Source organism: Nyctereutes procyonoides, unplaced genomic scaffold, assembly GCF_905146905.1.
Source record: "Nyctereutes procyonoides isolate TBG_1078 unplaced genomic scaffold, NYPRO_anot_genome, whole genome shotgun sequence".
NCBI lineage: Eukaryota > Metazoa > Chordata > Mammalia > Carnivora > Canidae > Nyctereutes > Nyctereutes procyonoides.
This window is the reverse complement of record NW_026575052.1, coordinates 54,807,671-54,828,853: the sequence shown is the minus strand read 5'-3', so window position 1 is coordinate 54,828,853 and position 21,183 is coordinate 54,807,671. Positions and strand designations below refer to the sequence as shown.

Below are 21,183 nucleotides of genomic sequence, written 5' to 3'. Positions count from 1 at the left end.
TCCTTAATATTGTGACTGAAATGTGTTTGATAAGGCCCTGTGATGGGGATTAGCAATGAAGCCAATTAATTTTCAGAAAATTGACAGACGTTGTTAACCTGCAGCTCATTTCCCATTCTCCTCTGCAAACACAACACTGATCTGGCTTAAGAATCTACCCAACATGGGGAGTGACTGTATCATTTTCATAGAGGTTAGTCCTGAGGTTCGATTCTCCAGCAAACAGAACCTGAGGTGGAGAGCTGTCTCTGCGGGTACTTACTGGGAAGTGCTCTCATGATGAACTCCCCTGGGATTGAAGGAAGTGGGAGTGAGCTACACAAGTACAGCAGAGCTCTTGGCAAAGTTCATGGAGAGCTCCGAAGCCACGGGGGGCCTTTTGCCAGTGTCCCCAATCCAGGCGATATCAGCCGGGCATTGAATGTGAGCTGCACCTGCAGTGGGACATACAGGTGGGCAACACTCTTGTGCCACAGAAGGAGCTCTTGCAAGGGTTCTCAGCCAGCAACCCTGCCAGATGCTGGAGAATGGAGCCTCTGGTTTCTTGTCGGCCCATTTGGGGCGAGTATAACAGAATGCCACGGACTAGACAGTTTATAAACAACAGACATTTATTTCTCACAGTTCTGGAGTCTAGAAGTCTGATAGCAAGGTGCCAGCAGATTCTGGGGCTGGAGAGGGCCTGGTTGCTGGCTCACAGAGGGCAACTTCTTGCTGTGTCCCATGTGGCAGGAGCAGTGAGGGAGCTCTCTGAGGTCTCCTCCTAAGGGCCCTAATCCTATCATGCCCTCTTGAAGGCCCCACCTCCTAACACCATCACCTTGGGGGGTAGGTTTCAAAATATGAATTTTGAGGGTGGGGACACAAACATTCTGCACATCACATTCTGGGGGTATCTGGACAAGGACCACAGTGCATCTGAGATGATGCATAGTATAATCCAGTCCATCCCGACCTGTCTCCGATCCCTTCTGAAAAATAAGAGATTACATAGAGCATTGAGGTCAATAGATAAGGCTGCAGCAGTAGGAGGTCTTAGCTCTCTGGTCCTGAAGATGAAGGGTGTCAACACGTTGGCGCACCCACAGCCTACTCATGACATGTGATGGTAACTTGATACAACAGTGGGAAATTCCCATCAAAAGAGATCTCATTCTTCTTGTAGAGAAATGGGCAGGGTGTTCAGTTCTGACCTACATGATGGAGAGTCCCTTGGGGAAATGCCTGACCCATCGAAAGTTGCCAGTGGCAATGAAAACGTGCACAGTCCTCCCGTATAGCAATTTGTTGAGAGAGAGAGATAGAGAGAGAGAGAGAGAGAGAACACAGAAGGTAAACGAACTAGGGTAGGTACTATTGATAATAGTCTCTGAAGATTTAAAAATATCTAATTATACTCTGTTTTCAGAACTGCAAGGTCAGCCAGGGAGTTAAAATGGTAACTGTCAATGCACTGGTGTGGCAGTGATTTTTATCTCTTTTTTTCCCCCTGCATTTATTCAAGTTGAACAATAGGCTTTCAGCAATATACCTGTGAGATTAAGGAGTATTTTAACTCCATTTTAAGATTAGAGGAAGGAATGAGAGGGAACTCCTTTGACCCACCCTGCAGACAAGGAGAGTGGGTTAGAGCAGACTGTGAAATGCCCAGAACTGCCTTGAAAATCAGCAGTGCAGCCTGAACCACGGGACTTGGACCAGCAGCTTTAATGTTTGGTGAAAAAGCTCTGGGCTGTAAGCATCTACAGTAATTGAAAACACAACTCTACCCCCGAGGATCGGTACCAGGTCTTGGGAATCCCAAGCATGTCATACTTGTTTCCCCAGCTCCATGGCCACGTTATTCACCTTACACTATGTCTCGGGAATGGATAATTTGGAGAAATAAGGCAAAATGCTGAACATTTGTGTTTGTTTTATCTTGTTTTAAGATAAACATATGCTTTGTTTAGTTGCAGGGATGCTGGCCTGGTGTTTAACTCCCACTTGGTTCAGCAGGGATGGATTTTTCTTCCTCAGGCTTATTTCTTAAACAGTTATTCACTTGAGTAACTGTGTTTCTGAAGCAATTTTGATCATGTCATTGGACACAGCTAAAGTAAGACAGGCTGACTGGGGCCTTTTCGTTTCTTACTATGGGTAATTGCTATTTCTACAAATGTCAAAAAGTGCCATGTTTTCACAGAGCTGTGAACAACACTGTCAATTCAAGGGCAGCAAAATGTGAAAACTATTTCAGTGCTTTATGGATACTGATTTAGGAATAAACAATAGGATTTCATAGTTAATACTCAGTATTCTCTCTTATAAATCTAGTGCTTCTAAGCCACAGATACCCATTAATACAGAGGATCTAGAAAAATGGCTAAGATAGTGTCTTGATAATTGCTTACAGAAAATAATCATGACTTTCTTTAGTTCTTTTTTGTTTTAAGTTTTTATTTATTTATTCATGGGAGACACACAGAGAGAGGCAGAGACCCAGGCAGAGGGAAAAGCAGGCTCCCTGTGGGGATCCCAATGCAGGACTCGATCCCAGGACCCCAGGATCACGCCCTGAGCCAAAGGTAGATGCTTAACCGCTGAGCCGCCCAGGTTCCCCTTTCTTAAGTCCTTCATTAGTTATTACACACCGGGCCTACCCCATCATATGCAATCAAGAGAATATCCTAAATTCAACTCACATTTCTAGTCAGCTTCTGTGTTAGTTTCTTCTTCTTTCTTTCTTTTTCTTTCTTTCTTTCTTTCTTTCTTTCTTTCTTTCTTTCTTTCTTTCTTTCTTTCTTTCCTTTCTTCTTTCTTTCTTCTTTCTTTCTTCTTTCTTTCTTTCTTTCTTTCTTTCTTTCTTTCTTTCTTTCTTCTTTTTTCTTTCTTTCTTCTTTCTTTCTTTCTTTCTTTCTTTCTTTCTTTCTTTCTTTCTTTCTTTTTCTTTCTTTCATGCTAAGGCAATAAAGTGGAAGGTGTTGAGTGGCAGGTATGTCCACAAGGAGATTATAATCCAGGCCAAAAATTTAGAATCAGTGCCTGTTGGTGAAGTCATGAAATAGTCCTGGAATATTTACTTCTGTGGCCCAGTGCTCAAACAATTCACACTTAAATCAGCAAAGATTCGGTGCCAACACTGAGCAAAACACGGCTATGGGCTAGTAAGGGATGAAATTTAATTTCCTTCCTCCATTCAGGGGGAAATCAGAAAAAACCTCCTTTGGATCTAGAGGAGAGGAGTGAACAGGAGATTTTTTTTTGCATGCAGATGAGGAGGGAGTATGGGATTTTCCCTTGATGCTTTTGCTCCTAGAAAGGCAGGTGCTTGTTTTGGGCTTTGCCAGGAGCCATGCTGGCCCCATTGGCCCTGCTCACCCCTGTTGCTTTCTGGCAGGATCTGCCACCTGTGCAGTCTTTGTGAACCAGTGCTTACACACACAAGGCAGCTGGAGATGAGCTTTGCATAGCTCAGTGGCAAGCCTACTGATGGCCTCATACCACAGGATGGAATGCAATATGGCTTGAAATGGAAGATTCATGATTATCATAAGCAGATCTTCCCATTTTAAGGTGGCTTCTGCAAGGACCTTACTCTTTCAAGGGCAGGAAGACCAAGATCCACACTCCCTGATCCTGTAGGTTCCTTCCATGAGGGTCAGAATTTGGGAGCTAGAACAGGGTCAGGGAGCTAGAACAGCACTGGAGAGCTAGATCTATTTACCCCCAGGTATTAGTCTCTGGTGTATGTTCTTCACGCCTCTTCTGGTTTTTGTTTGCTTGTTTTTTTGTTTCTGATAATTAAAGTGCAAATAAAATGATACAGAATCTACATCATCATCTTCAGCATTCTTAAAACCCATGCCAGGTTCTGCAGCCTGAGCTAGTTCAGGTGGTGGACCTCTTTGCAGTAAAAATGAAGCAGCAAAAGGAAGTGAGCTCTCTCAGGAGAATCCATGAACCCTGCTGCCTTTCTGGCTATGGTAGAGAAGGGCAAAGGGTAAACGGAAGTCATACTATCTTCTATAACTTGAAAATCTTCACTGTCCTACCATGTTATTTCAATCATAAGATAGAGTGCAAATTTCATGCTTTTTCTGTAAAATAAAACTGGATAGATTCTTTTTTTTTTTTTTTTTTTGGTGAAATCTTGGTCATGTCCAGGGCCCTTTTCCCTTACTGGTTTGTTTTCTCTTTCTTATTAAAATTTAAAATAAGATCATTAGTTATTTGCCTAAAAATTACATTGCATTTTTTTGGCAAGCGTTTTTCTTATGACTTTATCATACTTTAAGTTAAATGTTTGTATAATTGTATTTAAGGTATATAAACTTATGTCCAGCTTAGAAAGACCTTCCCTACTCCATTATTTTTTTAAGATTTTATTTATTTATTCATAAGTGACACACAGAGAGAGAGAAGCAGAGAGAGAGGCAGAGGAAGAAGCAGGCTCCATGCAGGGAGCCCGATGTGGGACTCGATCCCTGGACTCCGGGATCATGCCCTGGGCCAAAGGCGGGTGCTAAACCTTTGAGCCACCTAGGCGTCCCCCTACTCCATGTTTATAGAGAAAACCTTTCTTTTAAAACTTTGTAAATTTATTTTTAAAAGTTTAATATTTATATCTCTGGGAATTTATTTTCATATAAGAAATGAATTATAAATCTAATGTCATTTTTTAAAAAAGAACTGGTAAAACAGTTTCCCTAACAAATTAAATGAATACAGGATTCAATATAGAACAAATATGCACTCAAATAAATCTAATTACTTGCACTAAGCAAAACAAAACTATAATGCAAATTAAAGCCACCATGAGGAAGGGGGGATAAAATATATAATTGTGGGGATTTTATGCATTTTAACTCAGTGAGTATTATCATTATTATTATATCTTATTAATTGTTATCATAAAGTTAATTTTAAGCAAGGAGCTGATAAATAGGAAGAGGGTAGAGAGGTCAATACAAAGGAGGCAAGAACTCAGCCTTAAGCACCTAACAGCAATTAAAGATTAAAACCTGCAAGTAAAAAAAATCATTATATCTATTAGAATAAAAATATACAGGCTCTTGACAGCTTTGTGGTAGAAAGGATGAAAAGGATATATTTTAAAAGGCTGAAAATATGAAATTCAAATGGTTTTATAAATTTAAAACAAGCAGCAGATAAGAAGATATATTTGGTATTTCTGTATTAGAAAAGAAGTTTATTATTCAAAGGATATAAAGAGTACCTATTCTATTGATTTCCTTCTGCTTCTATAGCAAAGTACCAAAAATTCAGTGGATTAAAAGAGTACAATCTATTATTTTATAATTCAGAAGGTCAGAGGTTCAAAAGTGGTCTCACTGGGCTAAAGTTAAGTTGTTAGCAGGCCTTTGTTCCTTTCTGCCAAATCTGAGAGGTATTCCTGTTATTGTCTTTCAAACTTCTAAAGCCCATCTAGGTTTCTTGCTTCAGGGCAGTTTCTCCATCTTCAAGGCTAACAATAGTTGTTATGGTCTTTCTAAAGATCCCATTTCTCTGGATCTGACTCTTTTGACTCTTCCTCATGTAAGTACCCTTATGATTATATTGGGCCCAGCTGGATAATCCAGGATAATCCCTTTATTTTAAGGTTAGCTGGGTAATTCCTCTTGAAAAAACCTTTGCAAATATACCCAAATAGATCCATACAAAAATATCTACTGTAACATCCTTCAAATGGTATGGAAGGATTAAAAATGTTATAATATTCACACAATAAAACACCAGTATTAGCTAGAAAGATCAAGATTAGTCAATATGTCTAAATCTTAAAAGCAATGTTAAGGGTGCAAAGGCCTGCAGACAGGGTAGCAAGAAAAACAACAGAATGAGAAGACAGAAGAATTTATTCCAAATAAAGGAACAAGATAAGAGCATGGCCAGAGATTTAAGTGAAACCTATATGAGTAACGTGCCTGCTAGAGAATTTAAAGCAACACTGAAGGCTACTCACTGGGCTTGAGAAAAGAATAGAGACATCAGTGAGGCCCTTACCACTATGATAACATAGTTAAAAAATAGTCAGAGGTGAAGAGTACAATAAATGAGATTAGAAACATGCTTAATACAATGAACAGCAGGCTGGGTGAAGCAGAGGAACAAATTAATGATCTAGAAGACAAAGTAATAGAAAGTAATGAAGCTAAAGGAAAGAGAGAAAGCAGAATCATGCAACATGAGAATAGACTTGGGGAACTCAGGGACTCCATTAAACAGAATAACATCCATATTATAGGAGTCCCAGAAGAAGAAGAGAGAGAAAAGTAGGCATAAAGTTTATTTGTAGAAAGAATAGCTGAAAATTTCCCTAATCTAGGGAAGGAAACAGACATGCAGATCCAGGAGACACAGAGAACTCCCATTAAAATCAATTAAAATCTTTAAAAAAAAGGCTATAAGAGACAAAGAAAGGCATATAATAATAAAGAGGTCAATCCAACAAGAAGTTATAACAATTGTAAATATTTATGCACCCAACACGAGAGCACCCAAATACATAAAATAATTAATAATAAACATAAAGGATCAAATCAATAGTAATACAATAATAGTAAGTGACTTTAACAGCCCAGTTACATCAATGGACAGATCATCTAAACATAAAAATCAACAAAGAAACAGTGGCATTGAATAACACACTGGACCAGATGGACTTAACAAATACATTCAAAAATTCCATCCTATAACAGCAGAATTTACATTCTTTTCAAGTGCACATGGAACATTCTCCAGAATAGATCATATATGAGGCCACAAAGAGGCCTCATGAAATTCAAGAAGACTATGATCATACCATGTACCTTTTCTGACCACAAGGCTGTGAAACTAGAAATCAATCACAAGGAAAATCTGGAAAGACCACAAATATATGGGAGTTAAAAAACATGCTACTAAACAGTGAATGGGTCAACCCCACATAAAAATTTTAAAAAATATACATGGAAACAAATGAAAATGAAAATACAATGGTCCAAAACTTTTAGGATGAAGCAAAAGCAGTTCTAATAAGAAAGTATATACCAATACAGTCCTACCTCAAGAAGCAAGAAAAATTTCAAATAGACAACCTAACCTTACACCTAAAGAAGCTAGAAGAAAAGAACAACAAATGAAACTTAGAGCCAGCAGAACAAAGGTAATAATAAAGATTAGAGCATAAATAAATAGCATAGAAAGTAAAAACAAAAAACAAAAACAAACCTATAAAACAGATAAATGAAATCAGGAGCTTATTCTTTGAAAAAATTAATAAAATTGATAAACTTCCCAAAGAAGTTTATCAAAAAGAAAAGAGAAAGGACCCAAATAAATTAATAAAATTGATAAACTTCCCAAATAAGTTTATCAAAAAGAAAAGAGAAAGGACCTAAATAAATAAAATTGTGAATGAGAGAAGGGAAATAACAACCAAACCACAGAAATACAAACGTTTATAAGAAAATATTATGAAAAACTATGTGCCAATAAACTGGACAACCTAGAAGAAATTAACACATTCCTAAAAACATATAAACTACCAAAATTGAAACAGGAAGAAATAGAAAATTTGAACAGACCTATAACAAGTAAAGAAATTGAATCAGTAATCAAAACTATCCCAACAAGCAAAAGTCCAGGACAAGATGGTTTCACAAGTGAATTCTACTAAACATTTAAAGAAGATTTAATTCTCATCCTTCTCAAACTATTCCAAAAAAAATACAAGAGGAAGGAAAATTTCCAAATTCATTCTATGAGGTCAACATTACCCTGATACCAAAAACCAGATAAAGAAACCACTAAAAAAGAGAACTACAGGCCAATATTCTGATGAATATAGATAGAAACAAAAATCCAATGATATATAAAAATCCAACAATATATTAAAAGAATCATTCGTTATGATCATTTGTTCCTGGGTTGCAGGGATATTTCAATATTCACAAATCAATCACTGTGATACATCACTTTAATAAAAGAAAGGATAGAAACCATATGATTATTTCAATAAATGCGGTAAAAGCATTTGACAAACTACAACATCAATTCATGATAAAAACCCTCAAGAAAATAGGTTTAGAAGGAACATATCTCAACATAATAAGGCTGTATATGACAAACCCAGAGTGAACATCATACTCTGGTGAAAAACTGATAGCCTTTTCTCTAAGGTCAGGAACAACAGGAATGTCCACTCTCATCACTTTTATTCAAGATAATACTGGGAGTCCTAACCACAGCAGTCAGACATCAGAAGAAATAAAAGGCACCCAAATTGGCAAGGAAGAAGTACAACATTCACTGTTTGCAAATAACATGATACTATCTATAGAAAACCTGGAAGACCACCAAAACACTGCTGGGACTGAGAGATGAATTCAGTAAAGGCACAGGATACAAAATCAATGAACAGAGATCTGTTGCATTTTTATACAATAATAATGAAGCAACAGATAGAGAAATTAAGAAAATAATCCTGTGTACAATTGCACCAAAAATAATAAGATCCCTAGGAATAAACCTAGCCAATGAAGTGAAAGAACTGTACTCTAAAAACTATAAAAGATTGATGAAAGGAATTGAAGACATACAAAAATGGAAAGGCATTCCATGTTCATGGATTGGAAGAATAAATATTGTTAAAATGTCTATACTACCCAAGGCAATCTACACATTTAATGCCATCCCTACCAAAATACCAACAGCATTTCTCACAGAGCTAACACAGACAATCCTAAAATTTGTATGGGACCACAAATGACCCCAATTAGCTAAAGCAATCTTGAAAAAGAAAAGTGAAACTGGAGGCCTCACAATTCCTGACTTCAAGTTACATTACAAAACTGTAGTGATCAAGACAGTATGGTACTGGCATAGAAACAGACACACAGAGCAATGGAGCAGAATAAAAATCCCAGAAATGGACTCACTACTCTATGGACAACTAATCTTTGACAAAGCAGGAAAGAATATCTAATGGAAAAAAGACAATCTCTTCAACAAATGGTGTTGGGGAAAGTCAACAGCTATATGCAGAAGGATGAACCTGGGGCACTTTCTTACACTATACACAAAAAACAAACTCAAAATGGTTATAAAGACCTAAATGTGAGACTTGCAACCATAAAAATCCTGGAAAAGAACACAGGCTTTAACTTCTTTGACACTGGCCCTAGCAACTTCTTTCAAGATATGTCTCCTGAGGCAAAGGAAACAAAAGCAAAAATAAACTATTTATTTTTTCAAATACATCAAAATAAAAAGCTTCTGCACAATGAAGGAAACAGTCAACAAAACTAAAAGGCAACCTACAAATGGGAGAAGATATTTGCAAAGAACACATCTGAAAAAGGTTTAGGATCTAATATATATATAAAGAACTTATACAATTCAACATCCAAAAAACAAATAATCCAATTTAAAAATAGGCAGAAGACATGAACAGATATTTCTCCAAAGAAGATGTACGGATGGCCAACAGACACATGGAAAGATGCTCACCATCACTCATCATCAGGAAAATGCAAATCAAAACCACAGTGGGATACCACCTCACACCTGTGGGAATGGCTAAAATCAATAACACAAGGGACACCTGGGTGGCTCAGCGGTTGGGCATGTCTGCCTTGGGCTCAGGGCATTATTCTGGAGTCCCAGGATCTAGTCCCTCCCTGCATGGAGCCTGCTTCTCTCTCTCCCTCTGCCTGTGTCTCTGCCCCTCTCTTTCTGTGTGTCTCATGAATAAATAAATAAAATACTTTAAAAAATAAAATAAAATTAACAACACAAGAAACAACAGGTGCTGGAGACGATCTGGAGAAAGAAGGAAACTTCTTGCATTGCTGGTGGGAATGCAAGCTGGTGCAGCCACTCTGGAGAATAGTATGGAGGTTCCTCAAAAAGTGAAAAGTAGAATCACCCTATAATCCAGTCATGGCACTACTGGGTATTTACCCAAAGAATACAAAAACACTAATTCCAAGGAATATATGCACCCTGATGTTTACAGCAGCTTTATCTACAATAGCCAAGATATGGAAACAACCCAAGTGTCTATTGACTGAGGAATGGATAAGGAAGAGGTTTTATCTATATTCCATATATATATATATGGAGTATGTATGTGTGTATATCCATATTCCACATATGAATATGTGTGTGTGTGTATATATACACACACACGTATATATATATAATGGAATATTACTCCATCACAAAAAAGAATGAAATCTTTGCATTCATAGCCACGTGAATGGAGCTGGAATGTATTGTGCTAAGTGAAATAAGTGAGAGAAAGACAAATGTCATATGATTTCACTCATATATGGAATAAGAAACAAAACAAACAAGGCAAAGGGGAAAGAAATAGAGGGGCAAACCAAGAAATAGACTCTTAACTCTAGAGAACACACGGATGGCTGTGAGAGGGGAGGTGGGAGGGTTAGGTAGGGGATGGGCCTTAAGGAGTGACCTTGTGATGAGTACTGGGTGTTGTACAGAAGTGTTGAATCACTATACTATACACCTGAAACTAATATTACCTGCCCTGTATGTTAACTAACTGGAATCTAAATGAAAACTTAAAGAAAAAATGTTGAGGAACAAAAGAAGCCTTGTAGATTAATATAATCCTACTTTTAAAAATTTGTTTATATGTAAGTTGTATATTTATATGTATATAAATATGTAAATGTGTATACATTGATGTGTAAATGTGTATATGTTATATAGATTTAAATACGTAAAGTGTGTATGTTAGTATCTATATGTGCTTATGCTATATACATACGAATATGTAAATGTACATATGTTGAGATATAAATGTGTATATGCTACATACAAGTAAATATGTAAATGTGTATATGTCAATATGCAAGTTCATATACTTGTATATGTTATATACATATAAATATATAAACATGTTTGTGTTAATATGTGTCCTGCCAGGAATCACATATGTTAATATGTGGATGTGTCCTGCCAGGAATCACATATGTTAATATGTGGATGTGTCCTACCAGGGGTCACATAGGCTCATATGAGGATGTGTCCTACCAGGGGTCACATAGGCTCATGCGTGGATGTGTCCTACCAGGGGTCACATAGGCTCATATGAGGATGTGTCCTACCAGGGGTCACATAGGCTTATATGTGGATGTGTCCTACCAGGAGTAAATTAAAAAGCTCCACATTAAGACCAGGATAGAGACAAACAATGGGACTAGGGAGGAAAGATAAAGAGAAAAAAAAAAGATTAAAGAAAGAAAAGACCATCATGTTGGTTCTTATGAAACTATAGCCTAGGATTCAAGTAATGGTTCCAGCTCCAGAAGACATGAGTTTGATCCCCACATGCACTGCTTCCAGGTTGCAGCCTTAGGGGAACTGGTGAGTGGCTGTGGTGCTCCCACAGCTCCTGGAGAAAACAAGGAGAATGACGTCCACTGCTAGGGTCAGTACAGGGATGGGGTGCCATGATGTGCACAAATAGCTTGATGAGCACTCCTCCCAGGTCCGCCTGTTAGCTGAGGGCAGTGACCTCTTCCATCCCAGGAGGGCAGTGAGTAACTGAATAAGCTTTTCAGCTGAGCTTTTCACCTCTAGCATAAACACTCATGTAAGAGTGACTTGAAATATGACAATAACAATTTAGGGTTTTTTTTTTAAGACTTTATTTATTTATTCATGAGAGACACACAGAGAGAGGCAAAGACACAAGCAGAGGGAGAAGCAGGCTCCCTGTGGGGAGCCCGATGCGGGATTCGATCCCAGGACTACGGGATCACACCCTGAGCCGAAGGCAGACGCTCAACCGCTGAGCCACCCATGTGTCCCACAACTTAGGTTTTTTGTAGCAAGAAGCATGCTGTTTCTTGTCTGGGCCTGACATGGGTAGACAGGCAAGGCAGTCAGTATCACCATCAGTGCTGGTGTTATTGTTCAATCACACACTTTGTTACTTCTTTCTTATAACAGCTTCATTGAGATGTGACTCACGTGGCAGAAAATCCACCGACTTGAAGCCTATAATTCAGTGATTTTACTATATTCACAAAGTTGTGAACCATCACTGCTGTTATGAGCTGACTTGTGTGCCCCCTAAATTCCTATGTTGAAATCGTCACCCTCGGTACCTCAGATTGTGAGACAGGGTCTTTAAGACATGATTACAATAAAATGAGATGGTTGGCTGGCCTTGATTCAATGTGACCAGCTGTCCTTACAGGAGGAGGAGATCAGGACCCAGATGGGGACAGAGGAATGACAGGTGAAGACGCGTGGAGAGGATGACCATCTACACACTGAGGAGAAGGACCTCAGAAGAAACCAACATGCTGACACCTTGACCTCAGACTTCCGGCCTCCAAACTCTGGAGAAAAAATATATTTCGGTTGTTTAAGCCCGTCCGTCTGTGGTACTATGTTTTGGCAGCCTCAGCAAATGAATACAATTACTATCTAATTCCAGAACATTCCATCACTTCAAAAAGACACTACACGCTGTTAGCATTCACTATCCATTCCCCACCTCGCCCAGCCCCAGGCAAGCACTAATCTACTTTCTGTCCCTATGGATTATATCTATTTTGGGTATTTCAGATCAGCAGACTCACACAGAATGTGGTCTGTTGTGCCTGGCTTCTGTCACTTAACACCGTATTTTTAAGGATCATCCATGCTGTCGCTTGTCAAGTAATTCTTTTTATTGTCAAATAGTACTTCGTTGTATGAATAGGCACTACATTTTGTTTCTTCCTTCCCCAGTTGAAAGATATTTGAGCTGTTTGTACCTTTTTGCTAGAGCAGGTAATACTGTTTTAAATATTCATGTATGCCTTTTTGCGTAAACATGCGTTTTCAGTTTTCTTGGGCATGTGTCTAGGGGTAGAATTGCCTGGTCATATGGCGACTCTATGCTTAATTTTGTGAAGAACTGTAAAACTGCTTTCCAAGATGGCAGCACCATTTTACATTCCACCAGCAATGTAGGAGGGGTTCCGCTTCTTGACTCCCCTGCTAACATGTGTTACTATCTTTCTAATTACAGGCACATGATGTGTCATTGCAGTCCACTTTATTGTGCTTTGTAGATATTGCTTTTTTTTCTTTTCTTTTCTTTTCTTTTTTTTTTTTTTTTTTTTTTTTACAAATTGACGTTTTGTGGTAACTCTGTTGAGCAAGTCTATCAGTGCTTTTTCCAACTGCTTTTGCTCACTTTGTATCTCTGTATCACATTTTGGTAATTCTCATCATAATTCAAGCTTTTTCATTATTGTTGTATTTGTTATGGTGACCTGTGTCCAGTGATTATGACTCACTGAACACTCAGATGAGGCTTAACATTTTTTCAGCAATAAAATGTTTTATTTTTTTAAAAGATTTTATTTATTCATGAGAGACAAAGAGGGAAAGAGAGGCAGAGACACAGGCAGAGGGAGAAGCAGGCTCCATGTTTTGGAGCCTGATGTGGGACTTGATCCCAGGACTCCAGGATCACTCCCTGTGCCGAAGGCAGGCACTAAATCACTGAGCTACCCAGGGGTCCCCTAAAGTGTTTTAAAATTAAGGTATATGCATTGTTTATTTTGGCATAATGTCATTGGCACACTTAATAGATTACATTATAGTGTAAACATAATTTTTCTATGCACTGGGAAGCCAAAAATTTCATTTGACTCACTTTACTGTGACATTTGTTTTATTTGTGGTGGTCTGGAACCAAACCGACATACCTATGAGGTGTGCCTGCATAGCCATCTACTGGGTGAAAGTTGAATCTCATTGTGTTTTTGATTTGCATTTTCCCAAAAGATAGTATTTTGTTCAGATTTTTATTGGCCATTTGCATCTTTACATTGAAAAATGTGTACTTGAGTCCTTTGTTCATTTTTTGAAAACTGAGTTGTCTTTTTTATTATAGAGTTCTGAGAATTACACAGTCTGCATACAAGTCCCTTATGGGATTTGTTAGCATTTTATTCCATTCCATGAGTTGCCTCTTCACTTTCTTGGTAGTGTTTTTTGACACATGTACATTGTATTTTTTATGATGTCTAATTAATTTTTCTTTGGTTGCTTATGCTTATGCTCAGGCGTCTTACCTAAGAAACCAATGAGTAATCAAAAGTCACAAAAATTTATCTCTGTTTTTAAATTTTCTTTGAAAAATTTTAATAGTTTTAGGGGATCCCTGGGTGGCTGAGAGGTTTAGCACTTGCCTTTGGCTCATGGTGTGATCCTGGAGTCCCGGGATTGAGTCCCACATCAGGCTCCTTGCATGGAGCCTGCTTCTCCCTCTGCCTGTGTTTCTGCCTCTCTCTCTCTCAGTGTATCTCATGAATAAATAAATGAAATCTTAAAAAAAAGTTTTAATAGTTTTAGCTTTTACATTTATGTCTTTGGTTTACTTTGAGTTAATTTTTTAATATGGTCTGAGGCAGAGGCTCTACTTCATTATTTTACATGTAGATGCACATTCGTTTCACCACTTGTTGACAAGACAATTGCTTTCCCAGTGACTTATCTTGGTACCCTTGTTGGAATGACTGAATCATAAATGTAAAGATTTATTTATAGTCTCTTGCAACTATTCTGCTGGTGTATTTGGCTACATTTATGCCAGGATCATATAGTCTTGATTCCTATAGTTTGTTTGAAGTGAAAAAGTGAGCCCTCTAAGCTTGTTCTTTTCCAACATTGTTTTGGCTATTCTTGGTTCCTTGTATTTTCTTCACTTCATTTTAACTAAGCATTTTATTTGGATTATTGTAATTAATTTCCAGAGAAAAATATGCAGCTGGAGGGATATATCTCAGGTAGCTCAGATTGAAACAATCTGCATTTATGCCTATTATCTCTGTATAATTATTAGGTATGTCTTTCTTTTACTTCTCAGAATCTTAATTATGAATGCCAAAGTGTTGGTGATCCTAATTTTAGATCACATGAGTTGCAAAGCTCTTTCAATATCCAACTAGGGAATTGAGTCTGTCAGACAACTAGGTATAATCTGTAATCCATTCCAATTCCATGGAGCTACTTGAAATTATCCTTCACTTCAACTTTTAAAGATAAACTTATCAATCACTTTTAATGTCAAGTTATCTCTCATAGGATATCTTCTAAGTGAGTTTAAAAAAGAAATCAATCCCTTTCACTAACTTTCTTCTTTAGGACAAAGGGACAAAGCATGAAGAAAACAGGCTTTTTAATCCCTTATTTTATTTCCTCAATATTATTACATTTGAAATACTTTAGAATATTATTTTTTGTTTAAATATTTTTTTTTACCTTTGGAAAAAGAATTTACATAAAATATTTAAATTAGCCAATAAGCTTTTGTCACTAATGTCTAATGATAGTCAATGACCAATAATACCTGATGAAATGTTAGCATTGAATTAGTATAGTGTAATATAGCAGGACTGACAGTAAAGATAAATTGGACAAAGGATTTAATGTATAATCAAACATTTAACGAAAAACACCCAAAATAAAGTATAAGAGTACTGGTTTGCAGTTCCAAAGCAAGCAGGAGATCAGGAATTGATACCTATAGGATTTACATCTGAGTTGTTTGTTTTAACCTTTACCTTTGAAGACTACATTTTATATAGGCCTGGAATAATATATGAAAACACTCTGTCTTCCGACCCAATAGCTAACTAAAAGTTGAAAATAAAAAATGTGAAATAAAAATCAAGAAAAAATATTTGAAATTGGTATTAAATGTTTTAACTGTAGATGAGTTTTTAGTTTCCTACATGTATTTAGACTGTTTACTTAGAAAAAGTGAGGTTCTTCAATATAAACAAATATAGTTGAATAAGTAGACATTCAAGTGCTTTCCTAGACCTCCTAAAGTGTCCTGTAGTATAGTGAAATAAAGTCAGGAAAATAATATCAAACTTGTTTTGCTGTGGGAGCAGATAATTAATGCAATGAGCAGAATCAAGGCTGACTCAACCTGACGCATATTCAGGAAGGTTCTGGATCACTACATTACCTCAAGACTCTTACTTATTGCAAAAATTTTCCTTTGCATAAGGTGACAAATGTTTTAATATGAAAAGAAGGAAGATGAAGAGAAAAGAAAGGAAAAGGATGCATTGCTATTTTATGCTATCTCTTTCTGGTATCTACTTTAGAGGGAGTCTTCTGGTTCTGTTTCAGACAATTCACCAATGAATTCTCAACAAGGTCAAGAATGAAAGGAACAATTGTGCTCAGTGTTAGAGAAACTAAAAGAAGCTGCAAGATCACATCATGGGCTGTAGGAGACTCTTAACTTTGCTTTTGAAGAATCTGTCAGTGGATATGTAAATTGAATATGTATTAAGTTCCATCATTTTTCAAGTTAAAGGTCACTTCAAAGCAGATGATTTCTCATTCTACCTCTCTCTTTCCCTCCCCTTCTCTCTCACACACAGGTGCACATACACATACACAGGCACACTCACACAGCACAACCCACCCACGTAGGAACATACATGCTCACACAAGCACACCCTCACCCACACAATTACACATGAGAACACACAGTTACACACTTCCTCTATATGATGACACATGTGGATGGGTAAAAAGACTTAGTTTCCAGAATTTCTATCATATGCTGTTTTAAAAGAAATGGAGTGTGGGCTATTTATTTTCATGTCACTGATGATTTTAGGAAGAAATGGTAAAGACTGACAAGGATTAATAGAATGCTTTGCAACTAACTTTGTCTGGATTACTAAGGAGTTCTCATGAGGTTGTTCCAACAGTGGAGGAAAAACTAGTGAATTGGGGTTGGATGTAATGTTTTGCTCATAAAGAATTAACAATGTACTATATTCCTCTACATGTTTTGAGATGAGTGGCATTCCACTTGAATAAAATCTATGTTGCCTTAAAATATGTCATTAATGAATTATTAGTATATGACTATATATTTAAAACAAATGCTTTTTGGTTAAAATAGAAACAACTCAACTAAAATGAATCTTCTCTTCAAGCCACAAAATTTGCATCTATCATAGATAAATGTGTGTATTATGACACAGTAATTTTAGACATGTAGCCCTTAACTCTGTGCAGATGGGTTTGTGGTAAAGTTATACTCCTCTCAGCTATATGTTATGATGGAAAATACACACAAAGAATTTTGGGAACTAATGAGGACTGTTTCTTTTTGTTCTGAAACTTCAGTCTAGTACTTAATTGTTACGTATAATCTAATTCACAGCAACTGCAAACAATGACAACGTTCTTTTCCACTTTTGCAATTGCCTCACGAATCAAAGAGCAGTAGTAGGCTGCAAAAGTAATAATAAAAATGCATCATAAATTTCTTTAAGCAATTGTCATATTTTATGTCTTATTACTAAATGGAACTTTAAAAAAATGGAACCATGATTTTTTTGTTGAATAAAAGATCTCTTATTCAAGTGTATTATAATGTGATCCAAGGAACACACTGTTCCAAGCAGGGACTTGCATCATTCATGGCAGTGAAGACAGAAACTCAAATTTATGTGCTGGTTCTCTGCCTTCCCTTCTCCCCACCTCCCTCATCCCATCATACTTGAACAAACAATGATATCATCAACTATCCAAGTGTCTGCCTCCCTGGACCCCTTGTCTGAACCACTGTGTACAAGAAATGGATCAGGATGGTGTTTTTGACTCGTGGATGCTCTAGGGACAGTTCTTTATCCAGATCACCAGTGATATGATAATGGGTATTGCTGGTTTTCTTCTTCGCAAGCCTTTGGGAATCCTTATGTACTCCAACCCACGGGGAAGGAGGATTACCCCATCATAAAAGAAAATAGAACTCTATTGAACACATCTTTTTTTTTTAAGATTTTATTTATCTATTCATGAGAGACACACAGAGAGAGGCAGATACACAGGCAGAGGGAGAAGCAGGCTCCATGCAGGGAGCCCGATGCGAGACTCAATCCCAGGACTCCAGGATCGTGCCTTGGGCAGAAGGCAGGCGCTAAACCACTGAGCCACCTGGGATTCCCCCAGAACACATCTTTCTTTCTTTCTTTCTTTTTCTTTCTTTCTTTCTTTCTTTCTTTCTTTCTTTCTTTCTTTCTTTCTTTCTTTTTCTTCTTTCTTCTTTTTTTTCTTTTTCTTCTTTCTCTTTCTTTCTTTCTTCTTTTTTTTTTAGAACACATCTTTCTTATGGAAAATTATAGTGCAGACACTGTGTGATGTGATAGATAATGTTCTAACTAATGTCCTATAGCAACTCCAATAGGAGGTTCCTAAAGTAGCGCATTGGTTGTTGTATTTTGAATAAAGTCCCCTGGTCAATATAAAACTTGCCAAAGTTTGTAAACTTCTGCAATAGATGTTTAATAAAATGCTTACTGGTTGGCTGAATTCTGAGAATTTTTGCATGGTCACTTACATGCAACAAAATCAGAAAGTAGAAGGGATAAAACTATACAAATGGTCCCCTCTCTCTTATGCATTCCAATCTAAGATCAAAACCTGAACACAGAACAATCAATTTATGTGGTATTCCAAACTACGGTAGATGCACTAAAAGAATCCTAGGTAAAGGTTTATACCAATATTGATACAGTAGGAATCATGGTGTGTGCCAATGCCCTAGTTTATAGTGACAACAAGAGGACTCACATAGATGTTCTAATATCTAAGGGGGCGTGGTAGGCATTGGTGCCCTAACCCCCCACATGTGTGCGTGTGTGTACATGTGTATGTGAGAGACACTCTCATCCTTAAAGACCAGATGGAGTCATCCTTCTTTATCTTATGAAAATCTGTCCTTCTACCAGCATGGTTGGATTGAGATTCAAATTTTCCATGAGGATAATTTTTACTATATTTCTTTGGGCAATTTTAAAGATATGAAAGTATAACTTATTGCTATAGAATGCCAATTAAGTGACTTCAAAATAATTGACAATTCTTGTAAAATTGGTTGAGACATTGTGGTAACAGCTATATATATATATATATATATATATATATATATATATATATATGATTATATTTAATTCTTATAATTGTTCTAAAATGTAAGCAAAATAATCCATATTTTACACATAAAGAAATTAAGAGGTTATGAGTTCTATCACCTATTGCTTGTCAAAAAAATCATCTGATTGTATGAAGGTGCCCAAGCTTCTTGAAAATCTGAATATTTTTAGAATAAGTATTGAATACATATGTAAAATATATGAGAAATACATAAAGTATTAAAATCATATGTCAGAAGAGTAATACAGCCCAAAAGGATGTTTATTTTTATAGACCTCTTGTTCGGTTTTTAGTGATACACCATGCGATACAGTATCAAGCCGAATCACATAAATGGCCAACACATTAGGGACCCAGATCTTTATTCTTAACAGATCCTGAATGCCAGGAGGTTACCTTGTGGACCCTCAAAGGCTTCATGGAGACCTAGATTGCACAGCTACTGTATGAAACTAATTTACATCCATTTTTGAAACAGAGGGCATTTGTGGGAATGCTACATTTCTCTCTGCAACTGATCCTAGGACTCTCCAGTAGAAAGTCTGCTGGTCTAATAAATGCCCAGTATGGCCGGCTAATAAGCACCCCCTCAGGCCAAGCAGAACACTTGCTGGTTTCATATACTGCATTGCTGTGTAGGCGGCACCATTTCCTTTACGCCAGTTAGATGAACCGCTAAAGCTGCAGGCCTCCTTAAACATCTTTCCTAACAAATATTAATGGAAGATAAATGCTATAGAAGTTTCATCACGATTTTATATTAAAATAATTGTCACACTGAAAGAGAATTTGAAATCCACCAGGATTCTTACCTTAGTAGCATACTTCTCAAAATAAGTGTGCATGCACGAGCTCCTCAATTATTAAAATAATGTGTGTTTAGCATAAAATGCTAAGAACCATGAGGAAGAGGAAAACATTCTGTAACTCTACCACCATTAATCAAGTGAACTTTACAACTAGGATCCTCTACTACATTAGTTTAGAAGTACCTGAACATTTGTTCTGCTAATACACAGAATATGGTCTTCTAAATTCTCAATTTTCTGACTTTATCATCATTTAAATGACCAGTTTTCTACTGTTAGACATTTGTGTTATTGTTTATTTTGTACTCATATAATGTGATGATAAACGTTTGATATAAAGCAAAATAAGTATAAAATAAATACAATTATCCTTATCTCTTGTCATTGTCTTCAAGTATATTCCTAATGGTATTTCTGGGTCAAAAGGTCTGAATATTTATTGCTTCAATATATACTCACAACTGCTCTCCATCAAGGTTGCATTAATTTGCAGCTTGGCAAACAAAGTAGATGCCCATTTTCCTGCATGCTTGCAAATGTGGAGTATTACCATATCACATTGGCTTGCTGGTGAAGTCATGGTTTACTGCTGTTTTAATTTGCAACTTTTATTGCTAAAACGATTGAATGTCTTATGTGTTTGTCATTTGCTTTTCCTCATATATTCATACTTTACCCATTTTTCTGTTGTAGTGTTGACATTTTTTACATGACTTTTATGGGAGTTAAATAGAGGAAGAAAGCTGACACATTGCATTGCGCACATTTAGCTTGTTTTATATTAACCTTTGCACACATTGTGAGCATTAACTCAGGAGCAATTATATATACCAATGGTCAGGAAATAGATGGTTGGTAGAGCCCATTTGCAAGTAACTGGGATAAAAATTTAAAGGTTCTTTTTTTTTTAATTCTTTCTTTTGAAAAAAAAAATCCTCATCCTTGAAAAACACTTGAAAAATGACCCATTTTTTAACAATCTCATCCAGAGTATTTTAAAGGAAAAAGCCACTTAATAATAATAGTGATAATGTTAGTAACAGTTAACATTTACTGTGAGTGTATGTTTAAGGCACTGTGCCAAGCACTTCATATTCTCAAAACGATCCATGAAACATACTCTATTTACATTTTATCATCAAAGAAACTGACTCATAATGTAAGATGAACAAGATTACTAAACCTTGTGTATATTTCCTACCACAGTTTTACTCTGGCTGAAATGGGAAAAATATGCATAAAATTGCCTTCTGTTGTCATGGAAGAAAAAGATTTCCTAAAGTAAAATCCTGGAATTGGTGTATTAAGCTGAACCCTATGACATGAGTCGTTTGTAGGTCAATAGTGATCAAATGTTGATCATATAAGTTTCTAAGTTTCC

At 36.8% G+C, this 21,183-nt stretch overlaps 1 pseudogene; it reads right to left on the bottom strand.

Annotated features, from left to right (window-relative positions):
- Positions 1-315: 315 nt before the first annotated feature.
- LOC129514113 (eukaryotic translation initiation factor 2A-like) overlaps positions 316-21,183 on the bottom strand; it is a 54,578-nt pseudogene continuing 33,710 nt past the window's right edge.